General features: G+C 47.3%; 1 protein-coding gene across 1 annotated transcript in view; it reads right to left on the bottom strand.

Moving 5' to 3' along the window:
* Positions 1-16806, bottom strand: part of RASGRP1 (RAS guanyl releasing protein 1) — a 280379-nt gene extending 263573 nt beyond the window's left edge. Inside the window, exon 1 of the mRNA XM_066608516.1 lies at positions 16685-16806. The gene's annotated coding sequence lies outside the window, so the exon portion shown is untranslated. The remainder of the gene's footprint in view (positions 1-16684) is intronic.
* Between the last annotated feature and the right edge of the window lie 3865 nt (positions 16807-20671).

The raw sequence follows: 20671 nt of genomic DNA, 5'->3' as shown, positions 1-20671 counted from the left end.
CAGCTGGAGTGAAGGTATCCAGCTGGCTGTGGTGGGTTGAGGAGACCTCTGGGAGAGAAAGGCAAAGGGAAAAGGGAGAGCAAAAGAGCAGGTCAATCCCGACACCCTGGCTGGGATGGAACATGAAGGCAACCCTGCTTGTTGTGGTTAATCATTGGAACAGTCTATCAGTATTGGCTGCTGTTACAAATAGTGAGTGTTTTCCAAAGGAAAAACCCCAAAACACCTTGGGCTGTTTCCACTACAACTGAAATGGTGTCTTAGTGTTATTTTTAGGGTTGGGGATGATGGTTTTTGTTCTTAGGACCATGGATGCTCCTGAGCTGTGGAAATCAGGAGTCTGTGGCCAGCAATATATCACACTCTTCACTGGATATGAAAAATTGAAAAGAGATCACAATACCTTACTTCTTATTAGTGTAATCAGTGATTGAGGTTATAGGACGAAAGTCTGAAGATACTTTACTCCTCAGTCCCCATGACAACACTTTCTATTCTGTATTCTTCTGGTTATAAAATAAATGGAATGAAATAAGTGACAGTTCTATGTGCATATGTCATGTATCCTAATGTTACCAACGAAACAACAAATACAGAACAGAAAATGTTGTCATGGGGATACAGGAAAAGGGTTTGTGCCAGTAACTTCAATCACTTATAACACTTGTAAGAAGGAAGCTATAAATATTTTTTTTCCCTTGTCAAGAGCTTCTTTTATAAAGTACTACTGGTACTTCTCCTTAAAAGGGAAAATAAGATTAGGAAATGATACTATTTCCATCTGTTTTTCATGAGCATTATGGTAATTTTATTTTTACATAAAGCAAGACAGGACAAAATGTAAGTCTGGTCATACGCTCTGGATACCGTTCATTTGAAAGCTATTCCTCCTGGGTACTGTTGTGCCTTGACGCCACCGTAAGCTAGGGCTTGACAGGGCTTAGATGTAGGAACGCCCCAGTCAGGCCCCTAGCTCCCGATTGGCTGGCGACCCAGCACAGCTCAGAGGCCGAGAGCAGTGTGGAAGGAGTTTGTGCTGGGATGGAGGGTTAGGGGTAGTTTAACAGTTAGGCTTACATTAGTAGCTGTAACTGCTTTCATGTGAGTGCCGGCCAGAATTAACATGGAAGCATTTACACATAATAATGTAAGCCTAACTGTGAAACTAACCCTAACCCTCCATCCCAGGCAAAAATCAGTGCATGCTCCTAGGACCTTGCTTCCGGTGTCCCCTGTAGTGAGAACTGCAGGCCCCCACCTGCCGTCGCAGCTGGCAGGACCTTGCCGTCCATGTCCCCTACATTCACAACCCCAGCCCCATGTCCCCCACCAGCAGCAGCAGCACCTTGCCACCCGGGTCACCTAAGTTCCCCCCCAGCAGCGTGGTAGCCGCCTCAGCAACTAAGCCAGAAAGGAGGGGTCAGTGGCAGCAGCATGAAGGGGAATGAGCAGGAGCCCAGGACAAGCCACAGTAAGTGTCGGAGTAAAGGGGAGAGAGCAGGAGGCGAGGACAAGCCACAGCGAGTGCCGGGGTGAAGGGGAGAGAGCAGCAGCCAAGGACAAGCCACAGTGAGTGCCAGGGTTACTCACTGCAGCCGGCAGGGAACATTTCTCTGCAGCCCATGATAAGACACAGCGCCGGAGGGTCCTAGCAGCGCCAGAGTGGTGAATGTAACCAATCAGGTACTGGGGGCATGACCTGGCTGTCAAGCTCCTTAACACTTGGCTACACCCACCACTTCCGGTGGCATCAAGGTACAACAGTACCTTCCTCCTGACCTCTCCATACCCATCCATGTGTTCTCAATGAGAAGAGAAAGTTAGACACTGGCTTTTCTTCCCTGAGAACAAAAGGACCGGGGAGATTGAAATTCAACATGCGACCCTTCTTTCCCCCAACATCTGCCCTCAGGACTCGCACATTAGGTAGTCGGCCAGTCCCCTTGAAATTGGCAGGTTTAGATGACATTTATTTATTGTGTATGACCAACTTCAAGTGACCCTCCGGTAAAAATTGAACATACTACTATACATGCAGAATGCATAGTAAAGGGGTTTTCCAGGGAGTCATCAACAGCCTTTTCCCTGGAAAACCCCTTTAACATACAGAACCTGGTGCCCTCCCTTTTAATATCGCTGCTGCGGTTCATCTCACTTCCAGTCCCCTCCTCATGTATGTAAAAATGGCTGCCAGATTCTCAGGACTACCCTTTGCACAGTGTGCTTTGGTAGTCTGAGACATTTGGAAACCCACAGCTCTCAAGGCAAAGGAGCTGCAGAGGCAGATAAAGAGTGGACACAGTGCTAATATCATTAGTGCCAGTCTATCTGAGAGCAGGAAGTATGTCTCAGGAAAAAATAAAATTACCTTCCAACCCATTTAATATGAATATATAAATCAATGCATGATGGTGGGGTCCTTTTCTTTAACAAGTTATATAACGTTTCCCCACTATAAGGATATGAGTGGGCAATCTTATCTTTACAGTTTTTGTTTCGGTAGAACGAGAAGAGTTTTGTACCTTATTAACCAGTAGAGCAAAGTGTGATTGTTCTCAGTAAAGGCCCATTTACATGAAGCGATGATTGCTCAAACGACAGTTTGAGTGACAGCTTTGAGCGATCATCTTGCATAAACTATTAAGTAGCTACTCGGCTACTTAATAGCTTATTAGCATGCACATGAAGCCTTTAGCTGAATGCGGTTATAAGCGCTCAGATCCTTTGCTCTCCACGGGTAAACCATGCTATCAGCATTACCCATGGAGAACTCAGTGTGTGGTCCTGATAGGACCACACGACGATTCTTAGGTTGACCTGAATTTAACGATCAGCTAGCAGTCCACGAAAAGTGCACGATGACCGCGTGTTTAGACGCAAAAATTATCGCTCAAACGATTGCTTTTCAGCGATTGTTGAGTGAATATCGCTCCGTGTAAATGGGCCTTTAGACAAACCAAGTAATCTTGTAGATATATCTTTTAATGACTAACAAAAATACAAGATGTTATTGTGAGCTTTCAAACCTACTCAGGGTTCTTCTTCAGGCTTAATAGAATAACCCTGCAAGGTTCAAAAGCTTGTAATAACATCATGTAGTTTTGTTAGGCATTAAAAGGTATCCTATCTACAAGATTACTTGGTTTCTCTTACTGAGAACAATCACATTTTGTTTGGGTAGAGAAACAAGAAGAAAGATTTAGAGATCTAAACGTATGTGAGACTTCAAGGATGAAGGATTGTAACGAGAGCAGTAGGGTTGTAAATGGGAACAGAATAAACGAAATAGGTATATCTGCAATTTTCTCCTCAGCATTTCCAGCACTAGCCATGTAGGGGGATTTCAAAAATTTCTTTCACATGGTGTGTAAATTTTCCATGACAAATCCGCATAATGTCTGTTTATGCTATGGAATGACGCAGCAGAATTCAACTCTTGAAATACATGGGTTCAATTCCGAAGCTGAAATAAAAATATGGCCAAATCTATACCACTTAGATGAGGACTTGGTCACAACAGATATGTTTAATCACAGACCAGTCAAGCACAGAGAAGATAAGGGGATTCACTAGGGTACAAGGTATCAGGAAAACCCCTTTAACTGTAGAATGTATGAGACACTTTCCATAAAATCTAGCACAATAACATGTTTATTTTAGAAGATCTGCGATGTTTTCTCTTTTAGACAGTGATTTCTGATCAACAGTTACATTGTGGGTAAATTATAAGAAGAATGTAGATTTCCGTCTTTCTTTCCTACACCATAAAAAGAATACACAGTCCTTACCTTAATCTAGGTTTATATGGCAAATGTTCAAGTTTCTGCAGCAGCTGTTATTAAGACTCACTGTACGTGCAACGATATGCCATGACAAGACATGAATATGATAGCTCCTGTCAGATAATTACTAGAGGTCCTTACAGTCATGGTTTGGTCACAACATCCTCCTATCTAGAAAGTGCCATTGTAATGCCATCCTCATATTAGCTCTACCAGCTAGGCTATAAACTAAATTTGTACATTTTTAGAACTATTTGTATTTTTATTTTAAAAGGGGTCACCATTATTACTGGAGTTACTATGGGGGTAACTATTACTAGTGGGGCCACTATGGGGTTCACTATTACTGGAGTCACTATGGGGTTCACTATTATTACTGGGGTCACTGTTATTACTGGGGTTACTATTATTACTAGAGTCACTATGAGGGTGATTATTATTACTGGGGCCACTATGGGGTTCACTATTATTACTCCACTCATCATGGCTGTTACTATTACTAATGGGGCCACTATAGGGTTCACTATTATTACTCTAGTCACTGTGGCTATTACTATTACTAATGGGGCCACTATAGGCTTCACTATTATTACTATAGTCACTGTGGCTATTACTATTACTAATGGGGCCACTATAGGCTTCACTATTATTACTCTAGTCACTATGGCTGTTACTGTTACTAATGGGGCCACTATGGGGTTCACTATTATTACTGGAGTCACTATGAGGGTAATTATTACTACCACGGCCACTATGGGGTTCTCTATTAATACTGGGGTCACAATGGGGATCACTATTATTACTTGGATCACTATTACTGCTATGGCCACTATAGGGGTCACTATTTCTATACAGTCTAAGGGCGGATTCAGACTAACGTGGTTTTCTCACCTTATATGGCCGTTATTATCACAGCAGTATAACAGGACAAAACTAAACCACTAATCTTTATGGGATTTCAGTGGTTTTGTTTTCACCACAACTTTTCCCGGCTGCAATTTGCATGGCCAGGAAAAGATAGGCCCTGCCTATCTTCCCATGGTAATTTTCAAACTCCTGCTCTCTGGCGCAGAGTTTGAACCACCGGCGAAGGGGAAGATTTTTCCTTCGTTCAGGCACAACCACGCTCCGTGCTGCCAAGCATGATTGCGCCTACAGCAGTGTGAACCAGCCTTAAGGTCCTGCCCTATCTTTTCTCGAATATAGAATCACGCTAGTCAAAATGAAACCATTGAAATCAATGGTTTTGTTTCGTCATGGCCGCAAAATGTGCCGAAATCACGGTCATGTGTTTGAGTCCTAAGTAGAGATGAGCGAGCACCAAAATGCTCGGGTGCTCGTTACTCGAGACGAACTTTTTGCGATGCTCAAGGGTTCGTTTCGAGTAATGAACCCCATTGAAGTCAATAGGCGACCCGAGCATTTTTGTATATCGCCGATGCTCGCTAAGGTTTTCATTTGTGAAAATCTGGGCAATTCAAGAAAGTGATGGGAACGACACAGAAACGGATAGGGCAGGCGAGGGGCTACATGCTGGGCTGCATCTCAAGTTCCCAGGTCCCACTATAAAGCCACAATAGCGGCAAGAGTGGCCCCCCCCCAACAATTTGTACTTCTGAAAAACCCTCATTAGCAAGGCATACCTTAGCTAAGCACCACACTACCTCCAACAAAGCACAATCACTGCCTGCATGACACTCCGCTGCCACTTCTCCTGGGTAACATGCTGCCCAACCCCCCCCCCCGCACGACCCAGTGTCCACAGCGCACACCAAAGTGTCCCTGCGCAGCCTTCGCTGCACTCATGCCACACGCTGGCCTCATAGCCACACCACCCTCATGTCTATTTATAGGTGCGTCTGCCATGAGGAGGAACCACAGGAACACACTGCAGAGGGTTGGCACGGCCAGGCAGCGACCTTCTTTAAAAGGGGCGGGGCGATAGCCCACAATGCTGTACAGAAGCAATGAGAAATCCAATCCTGTGCCACCTCCATCAGGAGCTGCACACGTGGGCATAGAAATGGGGAACCCATGTGCCACACACTATTCATTCTGTCAAGGTGTCTGCATGCCCCAGTCAGACCGCGGTTTTTTATAAATAGTCACAGGCAGGTACAACTCCGCAATGGGAATTCCGTGTGCACCCACAGCATGGGTGGCTCCCTAGAACCCACCAGCTGTACATAAATGTATCCCATTGCAGTGCCCTGGACAGCAGAGCTAACGTCAGATTAAATGCAGGTGGGCTTCGGGCCACACTGCATACCCCAGTCACACTGGGGTTTTTTAAAAGTAGACACAGGAAGGTACAACTCACTATTGTGAAGTCCCTGTTGACCCACAGCATGGGTGGCTCCCTGGAACCCACCGGCGGTACATAAATAAATCCCATTGCAGTGCCCAGCACAGCTGAGGTAACGTCAGGTTTAATGCAGGTGGGCTTCGGCGCGCACTGCATGCCCCAGTCAGACTGGGGTTCTTTAGAAGTGGACACATGCAGTTACAACTCCGTGTGGACCGACAGCATGGGTGGGTCCCAGGAAGCCATCGGCGGTACATAAATATATCCCATTGCATTGCCCATCACAGCTGAGGTAACGTCCGATTAAATGCAGGTGGTCTTCGGCCCACACTGCATGCCCCAGTCTGACCGGGGTTTTTAATACATAGACACTGGCAGGTACAAATCCCTAACGTGAAGTCCCTGTGGACCCACAGCATGGGTGGCTCCCTGGAACCCACCGGCGGTACATAAATATATCCCATTGCATTGCCCATCACAGCTGAGGTAACGTCAGGTTTAATGCAGGTGGGCTTCGGCGCGCACTGCATGCCCCAGTCAGACTGGGGTTCTTTAGAAGTGGACACATGCAGTTACAACTCCGTGTGGACCGACAGCATGGGTGGGTCCCAGGAAGCCACCGGCGGTACATAAATATATTCCATTGCATTGCCCATTACAGCTGAGGTAACGTCCGATTAAATGCAGGTGGTCTTCGGCCCACACTGCATGCCCCAGTCTGACCGGGGTTTTTAATACATAGACACTGGCAGGTACAAATCCCTAATGTGAAGTCCCTGTGGACCCACAGCATGGGTGGCTCCCTGGAACCCATCGGCGGTACATAAATGTATCCCATTGCAGTGCCCTGCTCAGCAGAGCTAGCGTCACATACAATATAGGTGTGCTTCGGCCCACAGTGCATGCCCCAGTCAGACTGGTAATATGTACCTTAACAGTAACCACATTGGTGGGAATGTGGTGGCGACTGCGGACCTAGTGGCGCGGTTTTATTTAGGGTAGCATTAGGGACAGGCCCCAGTAACCTATCACTAGGAGCATTATAGGGGGGAGCACAGTATTAGTTCCATTTCAGTAGTAGCAGCAGTCTAGACAGGCCCCAGTAACAATTCCGAAGCAGCAGTATAGGGGGAGCACAGTATTAGTTCCATTTCAGTAGTAGTAGCAGTCAAGACAGGCCACAGTAACATTCCCGTTGCAGCAGTTTAGGGAGATAACAGTCTCTTTCACATTTCAGTAGTTGCAGTATAGACAAGGCCCCAGTTACATTTATGTTTATGTAGCAAAAGTGTAGGCCAACCGCACACACCTTGCTGTACCATGAGTGCAGGCGAAGCCCATAAAAATTACTAGGATTACACTGTAGGTGAGGGCCCAAAAAAATTGGTGTACCACCAGTACTAATGTACCTCAGAAAAATTGCCCATGCCCAACCAAGAGGGCAGGTGAAACCCATTAATCGCTTTGGTTAATGTGACTTAATTTGTAACTAGGCCTGTAGGCAGCCCATTTAAAATAAAAATTGGTTCAAGTGCAAGTTTCAACACTTTAATGAGAATTGGAACGTATAAACATTGTTTACTAAAGTAATATGACTGAGCCTTGTGGGCCTAAGAAAAATTGCCCGTTCGGCGTGATTACGTGAGGTTTCAGGAGGAGGAGCAGGAGGAGGATGAATATAATACACAGATTGATGAAGCTAAAAGGTCCCCGTTTTTGATGGTGATAGAGAACGATGCTTCCATCCGCGGGTGCAGCCTACGTATTGTTTAGGTACCGCTGCTGTCCGCTGGTGGAGAAGAGAAGTCTGGGGAAATCCAGGCTTTGTTCATCTTTATGAGTGTAAGCCTGTCGGCACTGTCGGTTGACAGGCGGGTACGCTTATCCGTGATGATTCCTCCAGCCGCACTAAACACCCTCTCTGACAAGACGCTAGCCGCAGGACAAGCAAGCACCTCCAGGGCATACAGCGCGGGTTCAGGCCATGTGTCCAGCTTCGACACCCAGTAGTTGTAGGGGGCAGAGGCGTCTCGGAGGACGGTCGTGCGATCGGCTACGTACTCCCTCACCATCCTTTTACAGTGCTCCCGCCGACTCAGCCTTGACTGGGGAGCGGTGACACAGGCTTGCTGGGGAGCCATAAACCTGGCAAAGGCCTTGGAGAGTGTTCCCCTGCCTGCGCTGTACATGCTGCCTGATCTCCGCGCCTCCCCTGCTACCTGGCCCTCAGAACTGCGCCTTCTGCCACTAGCGCTGTCGGATGGGAATTTTACCATCAGTTTGTCCACCAGGGTCCTGTGGTATAGCATCACTCTCGAACCCCTTTCCTCTTCGGGTATGAGAGTGGAAAGGTTCTCCTTATACCGTGGGTCGAGCAGTGTGTACACCCAGTAATCCGTAGTGGCCAGAATGCGTGTAACGCGAGGGTCACGAGAAAGGTATCCTAACATGAAGTCCGCCATGTGTGCCAGAGTACCTGTACGTAACACATGGCTGTCCTCACTAGGAAGATCACTTTCAGGATCCTCCTCCTCCTCCTCCTCAGGCCATACAGGCTGAAAGGATGACAGGCAAGCAGAATGGGTACCCTCAGCAGTGGGCCAAGCTGTCTCTTCCCCCTCCTCCTCATGCTCCTCCCCCTCCTCCTCCTCCTCAACGCGCTGAGATATAGACATGAGGGTGCTCTGACTATCCAGCGACATACTGTCTTCCCCTGCCTCCGTTTCCGAGCGCAAAGCATCTGCCTTTATGCTTTCCAGGGAACTTCTCAAGAGGCATAGCAGAGGAATGGTGACGCTAATGATTGCAGCATCGCCGCTCACCATCTGGGTAGACTCCTCAAAGTTTCCAAGGACCTGGCAGATGTCTTCCAACTAGGCCCACTCTTCTGTAAAGAATTGAGGAGGCTGACTCCCACTACGCCGCCCATGTTGGAGTTGGTATTCCACTATAGCTCTACGCTGCTCATAGAGCCTGGCCAACATGTGGAGCGTAGAGTTCCACCATGTGGGCACGTCGCACAGCAGTCGGTGCACTGGCAGATTAAACCGATGTTGCAGGGTCCGCAGGGTGGCAGCGTCCGTCTTGGACCTGCGGAAATGTGCGCTCAGCTGGCGCACCTTTCCGAGCAGGTCTGACAAGCGTGGGTAGCTTTTCAGAAACCGCTGAACCACCAAATTAAAGACGTGGGCCAGGCATGGCACGTGCGTGAGGCTGCCGAGCTGCAGAGCCGCCACCAGGTTACGGCCGTTGTCACACACGACAATGCCCGGTTGGAGGCTGAGCGGCGAAAGCCAGCGGTCGGTCTGCTCTGTCAGACCCTGCAGCAGTTCGTGGGCCGTGTGCCTCTTCTCTCCTAAACTGAGTAGTTTCAGCACGGCCTGCTGGCGCTTGCCCACCACTCTGCTGCCACCCTGCGCGACACCGACTGGTGGCGATGTGCTGCTGCTGACACAGATATAGTGGCCCTGCCCGCCTGTGCTTGTCCACGAGTCTGTTGTTAAGTGGACCTTGGCAGTAACCGCGTTGGTGAGGGCGCGTACAATGTTGCGGGAGACGTGGTCATGCAGGGCTGGGACGGCACATCGGGAAAAGTAGTGGCGACTGGGAACCGAGTAGCGCGGGTCCGCCGCCGCCATCATGTTTTTGAAAGCCTCCGTTTCCACAAGCCTATACGGCAGCATCTCCAGGCTGATCAATTTGGCTATGTGCACGTTTAACGCTTGAGCGTGCGGGTGCGTGGCGGCGTACTTGCGCTTGCGCTCAAACAGTTGCGCTAGCGGTGGCTGGATGCTGCGCTGAGAGACATTGCTGGATGGGGTCGAGGACAGCGGAGGTGAGCGTGTGTGTGCAGGCCGGGAGACGGTCGTGCCTGTGTCCCGAGAGGGCGGTTGGATCTCAGTGGCAGGTTGGGGCACAGGGGGAGAGGCAGTGGTGCAAACCGGAGGCGGTGAACGGCCTTCGTCCCACATTGTGGGGTGCTTGGCCATCATATGCCTGCGCATGCTGGTGGTGGTGGCTCCCTGGCTGATCTTGGCACGACAAACACTGTTCGTCGGTCGTCTGCACTCTCAGTGAAAAACTGCCACACCTTTGAGCACCTCGGCCTCTGCAGGGTGGCATGGCGCGAAGGGGCGTTTTGGGAAACAGTTGGTGGATTATTCGGTCTTGCCCTGCCTCTACCCCTGGCCACCCCACTGCCTTTTCCAACCTGTCCTGCGGCTGCAATTGCCTCCCCCTCTGAAGACCGGTCCTCAGTTGGCTTATCACACCAGGTGGGGTCAGTCACCTCATCGTCCAGCGGCTCTTCCTCCGAATCCTCTGTGCGCTCCTCCCTGGGACTTACTGCCCTTATTCCTACCTCACTGAAAGACAACTGTGTCTCATCGTCATCGTCCTTCTCACCCACTGAAAGTTCTTGAGACAGTTGCCGGAAGTCCCCAGCCTCATCCTCCGGACCCCGGGAACTTTCCAAAGGTTGGGCATCGGTCACGACAAACTCCTCCGGTGGGAGAGGAACCATTGCTGCCTATTCTGGGCAGGGGCCCGAGAACAGTTCCTGGGAGTCTGCCTGCTCCTCAGAATGTGTCATTGTAATGGAGTGAGGAGGCTGGGAAGGGGGAGCAGCAGCCAGAGGATTCAGAGTTGCAGCAGTGGACGGCGTAGAAGTCTGGGTGGTCGATAGATTGCTGGATGCACTTTCTGCCATCCACGACAGGACCTGCTCACACTGCTCATTTTCTAATAAAGGTCTACCGCGTGGACCCATTAATTGTGAGATGAATCTGGAGACCCCTGAAACTTGCCTCTCTCCTAATCCCGCAGCAGTCGGCTGCGATACACCTGGATCAGGAGCTCGGCCTGTGCCCACACCCTGACTTGGGCCTCCGCGTCCTCGCCCGTGTCCGCGTCCTCTAGGCCTACCCCTACCCCTCAGCATGGTGTATTACGAGTAGAGCAGAAACAGAACGCTGTAATTAAATGTGCCGCTTATTGGCCTGTGGTTGGAGGCTGACTTCGCTTACGGAACGCACAGCAGAGCCAGGAAACAATTTTGCGCACGCCTGTAGTGAGACGTAGGTGCGTAGGACTGAGCTAGTGGAATTCACAGCGCAGAAGCAGTCAAGTCGCCAAAGGGCAGTGGTACGCCTTAAGTATTTGGCTTCCCTTTTTTTAAATGGTGAGCTGAAACAGCAGACAGATACTGTATGCAGCGTATATTATGTTTACTGTTTCCCTCTGGCGCTATCACGGCGGTGATGTAACGGAGACAGCAGAGCCAGGAAACAATTTTGCGCATGCCTGTAGTGAGACGTAGGTGCATAGGACTGAGCTAGTGGAATTCACAGCGTAGAAGCAGTCAAGTCGCCAAAGGGCAGTGGTAGGCCTTAAGTATTTGGCTTCCCTTTTTTTAAATGGTGAGCTGAAACAGCAGACAGATACTGTATGCAGTGTATATTATGTTTACTGTTTTCCTCTGGCGCTATGACGGCGGTGATGTAACGGAGACAGCAGAGCCAGGAAACAATTTTGCGCACGTCTGTAGTGAGACGTAGGTGCGTATCACACAGTTAGTGGAATTCACAGCGCAGAAGCAGTCAAGTCGCCAAAGGGCAGTGGTACGCCTTAAGTATTTGGCTTCCCTTTTTTAAATGGTGAGCTGAAACAGCAGACAGATACTGTATGCAGCGTATATTATGTTTACTGTTTCCCTCTGGCGCTATCACGGCGGTGATGTAACGGGCACAGCAGAGCCAGGAAACAATTTTGCGCAAGCCTGCTGTAACGCTTAGCTGCGTATTAATTAGGACTACTACCCCCAGCAGATACGCAGTACACTGAAGACGGTCACAGGCAGCCCAAATATAGTATTTTTCCCCAATTTTTTTGAAAAAGCCCACTGCCTATGTATACAGTATATCTCTTTCACCTTTCCCACTGTCCCTGCCTCACCAGTAGTGCCCCTATACTGAGTAAAATGACTGCAGACTGAGGACGCAATGGTCTGCACGCCCGATATACAAAAAAAAAAAAATTGGGCAACACTGCAAAAAGCAGCCTCAACAGTACTGCACACGGTCAGATATGGCCCTAAGAAGGACCGTTGGGGTTCTTCAAGCCTAAAATAACACCTAACGCTCTCCCTATAGCAGCAGCAGCATCAGCAGCACTTTCCCTGATCTCTGTCAGAATGCATGTGTGGCGAGCCGTGGGCGGGGCAGATTTTAATACTCGGGTGACACCTGATCTCCCCAGCCACTCAGTGCAGGGGGGTGGTATAGGGCTGGAACCTCACAGGAGGAAGTTGTAATGCCTTCCATGTCTTTCTATTGGCCAGAAAAGCGCGCTAATGTCTCAGAGATGAAAGTGAAAGTAACTCGAACATCGCGTGGTGCTCGTCTCGAGTAACGAGCATCTCGAACACCCTAATACTCGAACGAGCATCAAGCTCGGACGAGTACGCTCGCTCGTCTCTAGTCCTAAGAAAATAAGGGAGATGGAATAAATCCTCCACAGTGCCACCTATTGAAAGGCAGCATTCCTTCAAGCCAAAGTCAGACCTTTTATACAAGCCTTGTTACAATGACCGAAATTACAAGCAAAGCCAGACTCCATGTACATACAGCTGTACTTGAGTCCTAAGGCTAATGTGGCCCTTTGTGAAAATGAGTTTGACGCCCCTGCACTAGACAATGCAGCTCAAGGTGGCCATATACATTAGGGCTCATATCCACGGGCATGCATTCTACCAGCAGAGAGCTGGCAGAGACCGATTATGACTGTGTATGGCACTGCGCATGCCTGTGTATCACACACACACAGACATGCGTAGTGTAGCTTTTTTTTTTTTCAGAGCAGAGATGAGTATGAAAACACTGCTCATATGCAATAGAGCATGCTGTGATTCATTTCTCTTACGTATCGATACACAGTGTATACACGCCGGTGTGCATGGATCATTGAAAGTCCATTGACTTTCATTGACTCCATTCACCGCATCCGTGCATCGCAAGCGTGACACACAGTGAAAACATGAGACAAAAGTACAGCAAGTTGATAGTAGAAAAACTGTTGAACAAACAATCCTCTGGTAAATGGTTGTTGCATAGGCACAGCCATATGCTTTTTTGGTCCCCACTGGTCAATATAGTCATTAAAAGTGGCGGTACATGTTCAAGGGGGGACAAGTGATTTTTCTGGGAACGTTCTTTCAAAGCTCATTCATGGAGGAAAGATCCTTTGTCTGACTATCAGACCAAAATTTCAAATGCGACTTTTTCCAGACGATGAAGGTCTGTCATCAGTTGGCTAAAACAGTCGTTCGCTTTTAAACTTCATCCAGTAAACAATAATTTGGTTCAAAGCTTCCATTTCCATCAACTTTTGTTGAATATGTAAGAGCATTTTAGGCAGCAATCACTCATTGTAAAGCTACCCTAAAGTTGGGCTGACCCAAACAGGTCGGATTCCGCAAGCAGGAGGCCCGCAGGGGATTTCGGGAGTGAGCCCAGATGGTGACCCTGCGTACGGCACTAACCTGAGTTGCGTATGGCCGCCTAGGCTTTCGGGCAGTCATGCGCAGTACACATTTGTTCTTTTTGCTTGTATTTTCTAGCACCATCGCTTAGCAATGATGCAATGTTAACTGCATACGGGCTGTGGGTCGGACGCCTGCATTGACTTCAATGGAGGCTGTCTGCGCGGATTCCGCAATTTTTCTTTGGCTTGCGAAATACGCAATTTGTATCTGCGAGTGTGAAGGAAAAATCAAAAGTATATGCCTCTAAATGCCTGCGTTTTGCCACGAAAAGTCTGTGTAGACGGTGATCGCGGATTCCGCGTTTAAAATCAGTTCATGTGAGACCCCCCTAATATAGATGAAAAGCAGGTAAGCAGACAACAATGAATATGATAAATAGTGAGTGACCGAAAACCAGAGATAGCACTACTCTATAAAAATAACAGTTATATTAATATATATACTGGCTCCATTTTATCTAGTTCCTTTTTTTTAGATTTTGACAGAGATGCAGGACAGGTAAACCCATCGCACTGTAACTGTGTTTTTTCAGTAGTACAAGACAATGCCCATTGTTATAAATGATTTGAAAGTAAAATGTTTGTAGCGAAAGTGATGGTCATAGAAGCTACTTTGCAACAACTTTACTGTGATTGAAGGAGCTTTCTGTGTTAAAAACCTATTGATAATAATCGGTCATCAATAGTTGATCAGCCGAGATCAGTCGCTCGAGAACCAGACTGATCAGCTGATTATGCACTGCGCTGTGATTGGCCAGCGCTGGTAATATGACTAGCGCTGGCCAATCACAGAGCAGAGCAGGTATAGTGCATCTTTCATAGTGCATGTTACTCCTAAAACTAGCAATGTACTATTAACAATTAGGTAGTCTAAAGATGGCATTGGCTATATTGTCTACCCGAAAATGGGACCCCAAATCAGTGAAACCGAACAATAGCTAACAAAATCAACTCCAGGTAATGTACCCCCTCCACCCTCTGGTACCGAAACATAATTTTGTCCGAAAACTAGAGGGTCGCTTTAAGCCAATGAGAGGCTGCAGCATTACATTCCTGAACTTCTCGCATCCTAACACTCAGGATGTGAGAGCCAATACCAGGAGAACAAGCGAAGATGTTGCAGCCTCTCATTGGCTGCAGCAGTCACCTGAGTTCCTGTGATGTCAGTGATCACAGCAACACTGGGACCACAGTGGGGCTGCAGATAGTATCCACAGGGGGGTAAGTATGATTCAGTTTGTTATTTTAACCCATACAGCCCTATTGAAGCGGGGTTATCTGGTATCCAAACAACCCCCTTATTATACTAATGAAAGCCGAATTTATAATTCCAGAATATAAATGTAAGAAAAATTTGCTTACATTTTCACTAAAAATAATATGGTGCATTTGTTAAATTAGTGATGCAAAATAACATACAGAGGGTTTCTCTCTCATACAGGTCAAATATTCAGCTCTACTAATTGCGAAATAGCAAATAGTATGTTCCCTGTAAATTTTCATCAACTCTCAGCTGAATATACAGAATGACAAGCAGTGTAGAACACATACACATAAAATAAAGCAGATAAACCAACATCAAGGTAGTAGTAATACAGAGACTTTGAGGAGGAAGTTATGTGTGTACTGTAAGAGTAGATCTACTTATCGATGATAATGAGTTGTGCCAAATGGCAAATCTGCAAAATCTGTTTAAGGGCTCATGTCCACGGGGAAAATAAGAATTAAAATCCGCAGCGGATTTTAACTCTTCTCCCGCGCGCGGATCCGCACCCCATAGGGATGCATTGACCACCCGCGGGTAGATAAATACCCGCGGATCGTCAATAAAAGTGATTTTAAAAAAAATGGAGCATGAAAAAATCTGGACCATGCTCCATTTTCATGCGGGTCTCCCGCGGGGACGGCTCCCGCGGGCTTCTATTGAAGCCTATGGAAGCCGTCCGGATCCGCGGGAGACCTAAAATAGGAATTTAAAAGCATTTACTCACCCGCAGCGGGCCGGGAAGGTCTTCTCTTCCTTACGGCCGCATCTCCCTTGCTTCGGCTCGGCGGATGTGCCCGGCGCATGCGCGCGGCACGTCGACGACGTGCCGGCGACGTGCCGCCGGCGTGACGAATTCATCCGCAGGCCGAAGAAAGAAGATCCGGCCGCGACTCAGAGAAGAAACGGAGCGGATGGGAGGTGAGTTTATTCTCATTTATTCTTATTTTCAGCGCTCATGTCCGTGGGGCAGGAGGGACCCGCTACGGATTCTACATGTAGAATCCGTAGCTGGCCCGATTTTCCCCGTGGACATGAGGCCTAAGGTCTATTTCACACAATCAGCGCAAAAACACATGGGGCATGCACTAATACACTTGCCGCTATGGAGCGTAATAGGGTATGAACTGGGGGTTTTCTGTTTTCTGACTATTGAAACTCCGTGCTAGTGCGTGTGAGTTCGAAAGAAAAAAGTGGGAAGATAGGTCCTGCCCTATCTTTCTCGCGTGTAGTTAATAGGAGAAGTCCTATCTTTTTTCACACGTAGTAATAACGCATGAGAATCCCAATGGTGGAAACAAAACCATTGAAATCAATGGTTTCGTGATTTTCATGGCCGCATAACAGGACTAGAACATGCCCATGTGTTTAAGCCCTCATATTAAGGGCACATTAATACACCCTTAATATGGATGACTGTCCTGGCCCGACCATAGAACTACTAACCCAAACTCACAGCACCATAGGAATCTATGAATAATTGCACCCATAATACGCTAGCCTAAAGTACATAATTGGATCATCAGCATCACATGTCAATGCTTTTGTATGATTTACATGTAGATTTACCATATATTTTGTTGGTTAGCCATTGTGACAACAAGATGAATTGTTATTTCAATTTCACAGATTAAATATTTCATACAACCGCAGCTCATATGCTTTCTCAAAAACCTCAGCTAAAAGCCAAAGAGCTTATCAGATGTGTTACAATAGATAATGCATCAGCAAATGTCCTATCTTAGTACAATTACTTGAGGGTTTTCCTATCTTTTATTGTGTATATACACTTACCATTTACACCACGCACCGCCAGTGTATAGGCCTTAGAGGTTCTGATCAGGACAGTCCATGGACCTGCTAATCTTTACAGCTGTATCGCCATAAGTGAGCTGACTTTCATTTTGTGAGTGTATTTCTGGGCTGTAATGTAGTAAAGGGAGGTTGTATGATCTGTGGTCGGGAAATGATCATACCGTGGTTTCCATGTGCATAAATTATGAGCTGCCGACTCTCAGTTCCTTCTTATGGTTGCATTTTCTTACTTTTGCATTTTTTCCAATAGCTTATGGTCTTTGAGCTTTTTTAACTTTTTTATAGTAAGCCTGTAAACGTTGGTAAATTACCAGTAACACCTGTAGCAGTAGAAAGCTCTGTCTTCTTAACTAGAGTTCTAATTTAACCATATTGGGGCTCACATATCCTTTAATGTTCTTTTTCTTTATATTCTGTGCAGAAGGGGTGTGTGCTTTATGGCACCTGCATGTATTGAGAGTTTGAGGGGTTGATTATGACTTAAACATTGATAGGCCATCAATGTCTGACTAGTTGGAGACTGACCTCTGAAATCCATATCAGCACATTAAAGGGTCCATGGTGCTTGTAAAAGCACAGTAAGGCCGCCTGCACACGGGCGGAAATCCCGCGGCGGGATTTCCCGCGGGATTTCCACCTCTGAAAGCCTGCATAGGAGTGCATTACAATACGCACTCCTATGCAGACGGCCGCGGCATGTCCTATTTCTGTGCGGCGCTCGCAGAGCCTCACACAGAAACGTCACTCACCCAGCCGCCGGCTCCGGTCTGCGCATGTGCCGGCTGCCCGTCAGCCGGCACATGAAAGAGCCGGGGCCGCCGAGCGCGGGTGAGTACGCGCTCCTCCCTGCAGGCGCTCGGGTCGGGTCCCGCGGCGAGAATTCTCGCCCCCGGATCCGACCTGCCCCTCTGCACTCGGCCTATCTCCTTCACTGTTTACACAGGCTTAGTGGCTTATCCATACAGAAAGCCCCCTTCATTGTGTCAGTCGGCAGCCCCTTCCCCCAGACAGTTGCATACAGAGTTTTATCTGTTTATATAGTGCTGTTTTCGTGCCTTAAGGCTTATTTAGACACAACGACTTTCGAGCCATAATCGTTGTGTCATTTACAGCGCAAGATGATCACTCAAACGTTCACCGATCACCTTGCACTGCGAGCGGAGGATGCAGAAGAACAAGCAGGGACACCCTTGTATAACAGCCGAGCGCTCTGAGCAGAGTGTCCCCGCTTGTCTTCTGCATCCAGCTGTTCTCTGCTCGGTGCGCTCAGCTGTTATACAGCCAGGCGCTCCGAGCGGGTTATGGAGAACAGAGGTGGACCATTCTGTTCTTCATATCCAGCCTGTCATCAGGGAGCAGGATATAGCTGAAACAATAGCATTAGCTGTATCCCGCTGTGAATCCCCGATAAGGCTCATTGTTCTCCTTCAGCACTCTGAAAGACAATGATGAGCGACAACTTAATGAAAACTGCATGGTGTCAGTGCAGGCTAAACACAACGATTATCGCTCAAAGGACGGCTTTTGAGCTACTTTTGAGCGATAATCGTAGTGTCTAAATGGGCCTTTATTGAGGTCTCCAGCAGTATACAATACAACGATCATCTGTCACTAAATCATGTTGAGATGGCTCTGGTCACCCTATCCCAGTCTACGCAGACAAGCTGAAAAGTAAAAGTATACCAGTTTATTGTATGTGATCCAATGGTTAGTGTGAAAACTTGAATATTTCAGGATTTTCTTTTTACATTGATGGTCGCATATGAAATACCACTATAAATATTCATAAATTAAAAATGTATAATAAAAACCTGATGTAAATTATATTTTTGATACTTTATTCCTTTTACAGAGGTTGCAGTAGATTCCTCACACTGTAACTGGAATTATGTCAAGCTAAAAAGTAAAAGTGAATGCTTATTTTGATTTATTTTTTTTGTCACTACTTAGCGGGGACAGGTTTTATGTTCATAACTAGAGATGAGCGAGCACCAAAATGCTCGGGTGCTCGTTACTCGAGTCGAACTTTCAGTGATGCTCGAGAGTTCGTTTCGAGTAACGAACCCCATTGAAGTCAATGGGCGACTCGAGCATTTTTGTATATGACTGGTGCTCCGCTAAGGTTTTCATTTGTGAATCACCAAAGTCATGTAAAAAACACAGAAATGGATAGGGCAGGCGAGGAGCAACATGCAGGGCTGCATTTCGGGCCCCGAGGTCTCACTATTAAGCCACAATAGTGGCAAGAGCGAGACCCCCCCCCCCCTGCACTGTCAGCATAAAGATCGTTCTCCTCTGCCACAGCTGTAACAGCTGTGGCAGAGAAGAACGATGTTAGCCCATTGAATTCAATGGGGCCGGCAATACAGCCGGCTCCATTGAAAGCAATGGGCTGCCGGCGAGCGCGGGATGAATTTTCGGGAAGGGCTTAAAAATATAAGCTCTTACCTGAAAAAGAAAGATTTTAGTGTAAAAAAGAATAAAAATGCAGGCATTCTCTTCAATGGAGCCGCTGCTGCTGCCGGCGACTCCATTGAAGACAATGGTCCGCTGGCACACCTGAATTCTTTTTCAGGGAAGGGTTTTACATATAAGCCATTCCCTGGAAATGAATTAAAAGTGATTTAAAAAACAAAAAAAATAGATACTCACCTCCCTTCAGCTGCCAGGGCACAGCCGTGTCTTCTCCTGCTGTCCCCTGCACTGTGGTGCTGAACTGCTGTCATTCAGCTGAGAGCTGCGCTGAGCCAATCAGAAGCAACACTCACTCACCCATTCATGAATTCATGAATGGGTGTGAGTGAGATCTGCCTCTGATTGGCTCAGCGCTGAGCCAATCAGGGGCATGTCTGACTCACACCCCCTTCACACCCACTGCAGGCCGGCCGCGCTGAACTCCGTCTCCCGGGACAAGGTGAGTATATATATTTTTTTTATTTTTACACATTTCTGGATGAATTGCAGGGAAGGGCTTATATATTTAAGCCCTTCCCGACAATTCATCCCGCGATCGCCGGCAGCCCATTGCTTTCAATGGAGCCGGCTGTATTGCCAGCTCCATTGAATTCAATGGTCAGTGCTCGTTTAATTGAGACGAGTACCGTGTGGTGCTCGTCTCGAGTAATGAACATCTCGAGCACCCTAATACTCGAACGAGCATCAAGCTCGGACGAGTATGCTCGCTCATCTCTATTCATAACCCTTTTAAGCAGGTATACAGCACAGTACTGTAATGTCTCATGCTAAACCTTTAAGAGCCATATTCTGTTGTTCTGCACCCTAATAATATCTGAGAGGTAAAATTACTACTTGCTAGCAAGAAAAACTGAAAATCAAGAACGTCAACTGATGACGTAACAGGTCTTCCTTTGCTTCATTGCTTATCAGTGTACAGTGAGCAGAATTGATGTCTAAAGGCCTATTTAGACATAACTATAATCACTCAATAGACATCTTTTGAGAGATAATCTTTGTGTACATTTACACGGCAAGATGATTGCTCAAACGGCAGTTTGAGTGACAGTTTTGAGGGTTCACTTTGCATAAGTGTGTAAATGAAGGCTCACGCTGTATGCAGAAGACAAGTGGGGCCGCTATCTTCTGCATACAGCTGTTGTCTTCTCAGAGCGCTCAGCTGGTATACAGCTAAGTGCTACGAGCGGGGTATGTATGACACAGCTGGAGCGCTGTCTTCTGCATACTTCTGCTGTGTTCTCCGAGCGGGATACCAGCTGAAACAATAGTATCAGTGGTATTCTGCTGAGAACTCAACACGCAGCACAGATAAGGCTCATCGTTCTCTTTCAGCTTGCTGAAAGAGAATGAAAAACTAAATAAAAAGGAGTTTGTAACACAAAGTCCTAAACTCTAGACACAAATACACAAATAAATAAAAAACTGCACCCCTATGTCAAATGAGGGGAAAGCAGTATATACGTTGCCTAGGAACCGATATTTTCTCCCAAC

This window comes from Eleutherodactylus coqui, chromosome 6 (assembly GCF_035609145.1).
Source record: "Eleutherodactylus coqui strain aEleCoq1 chromosome 6, aEleCoq1.hap1, whole genome shotgun sequence".
NCBI lineage: Eukaryota > Metazoa > Chordata > Amphibia > Anura > Eleutherodactylidae > Eleutherodactylus > Eleutherodactylus coqui.
This window is presented reverse-complemented; position numbering and strand designations above follow the sequence as displayed.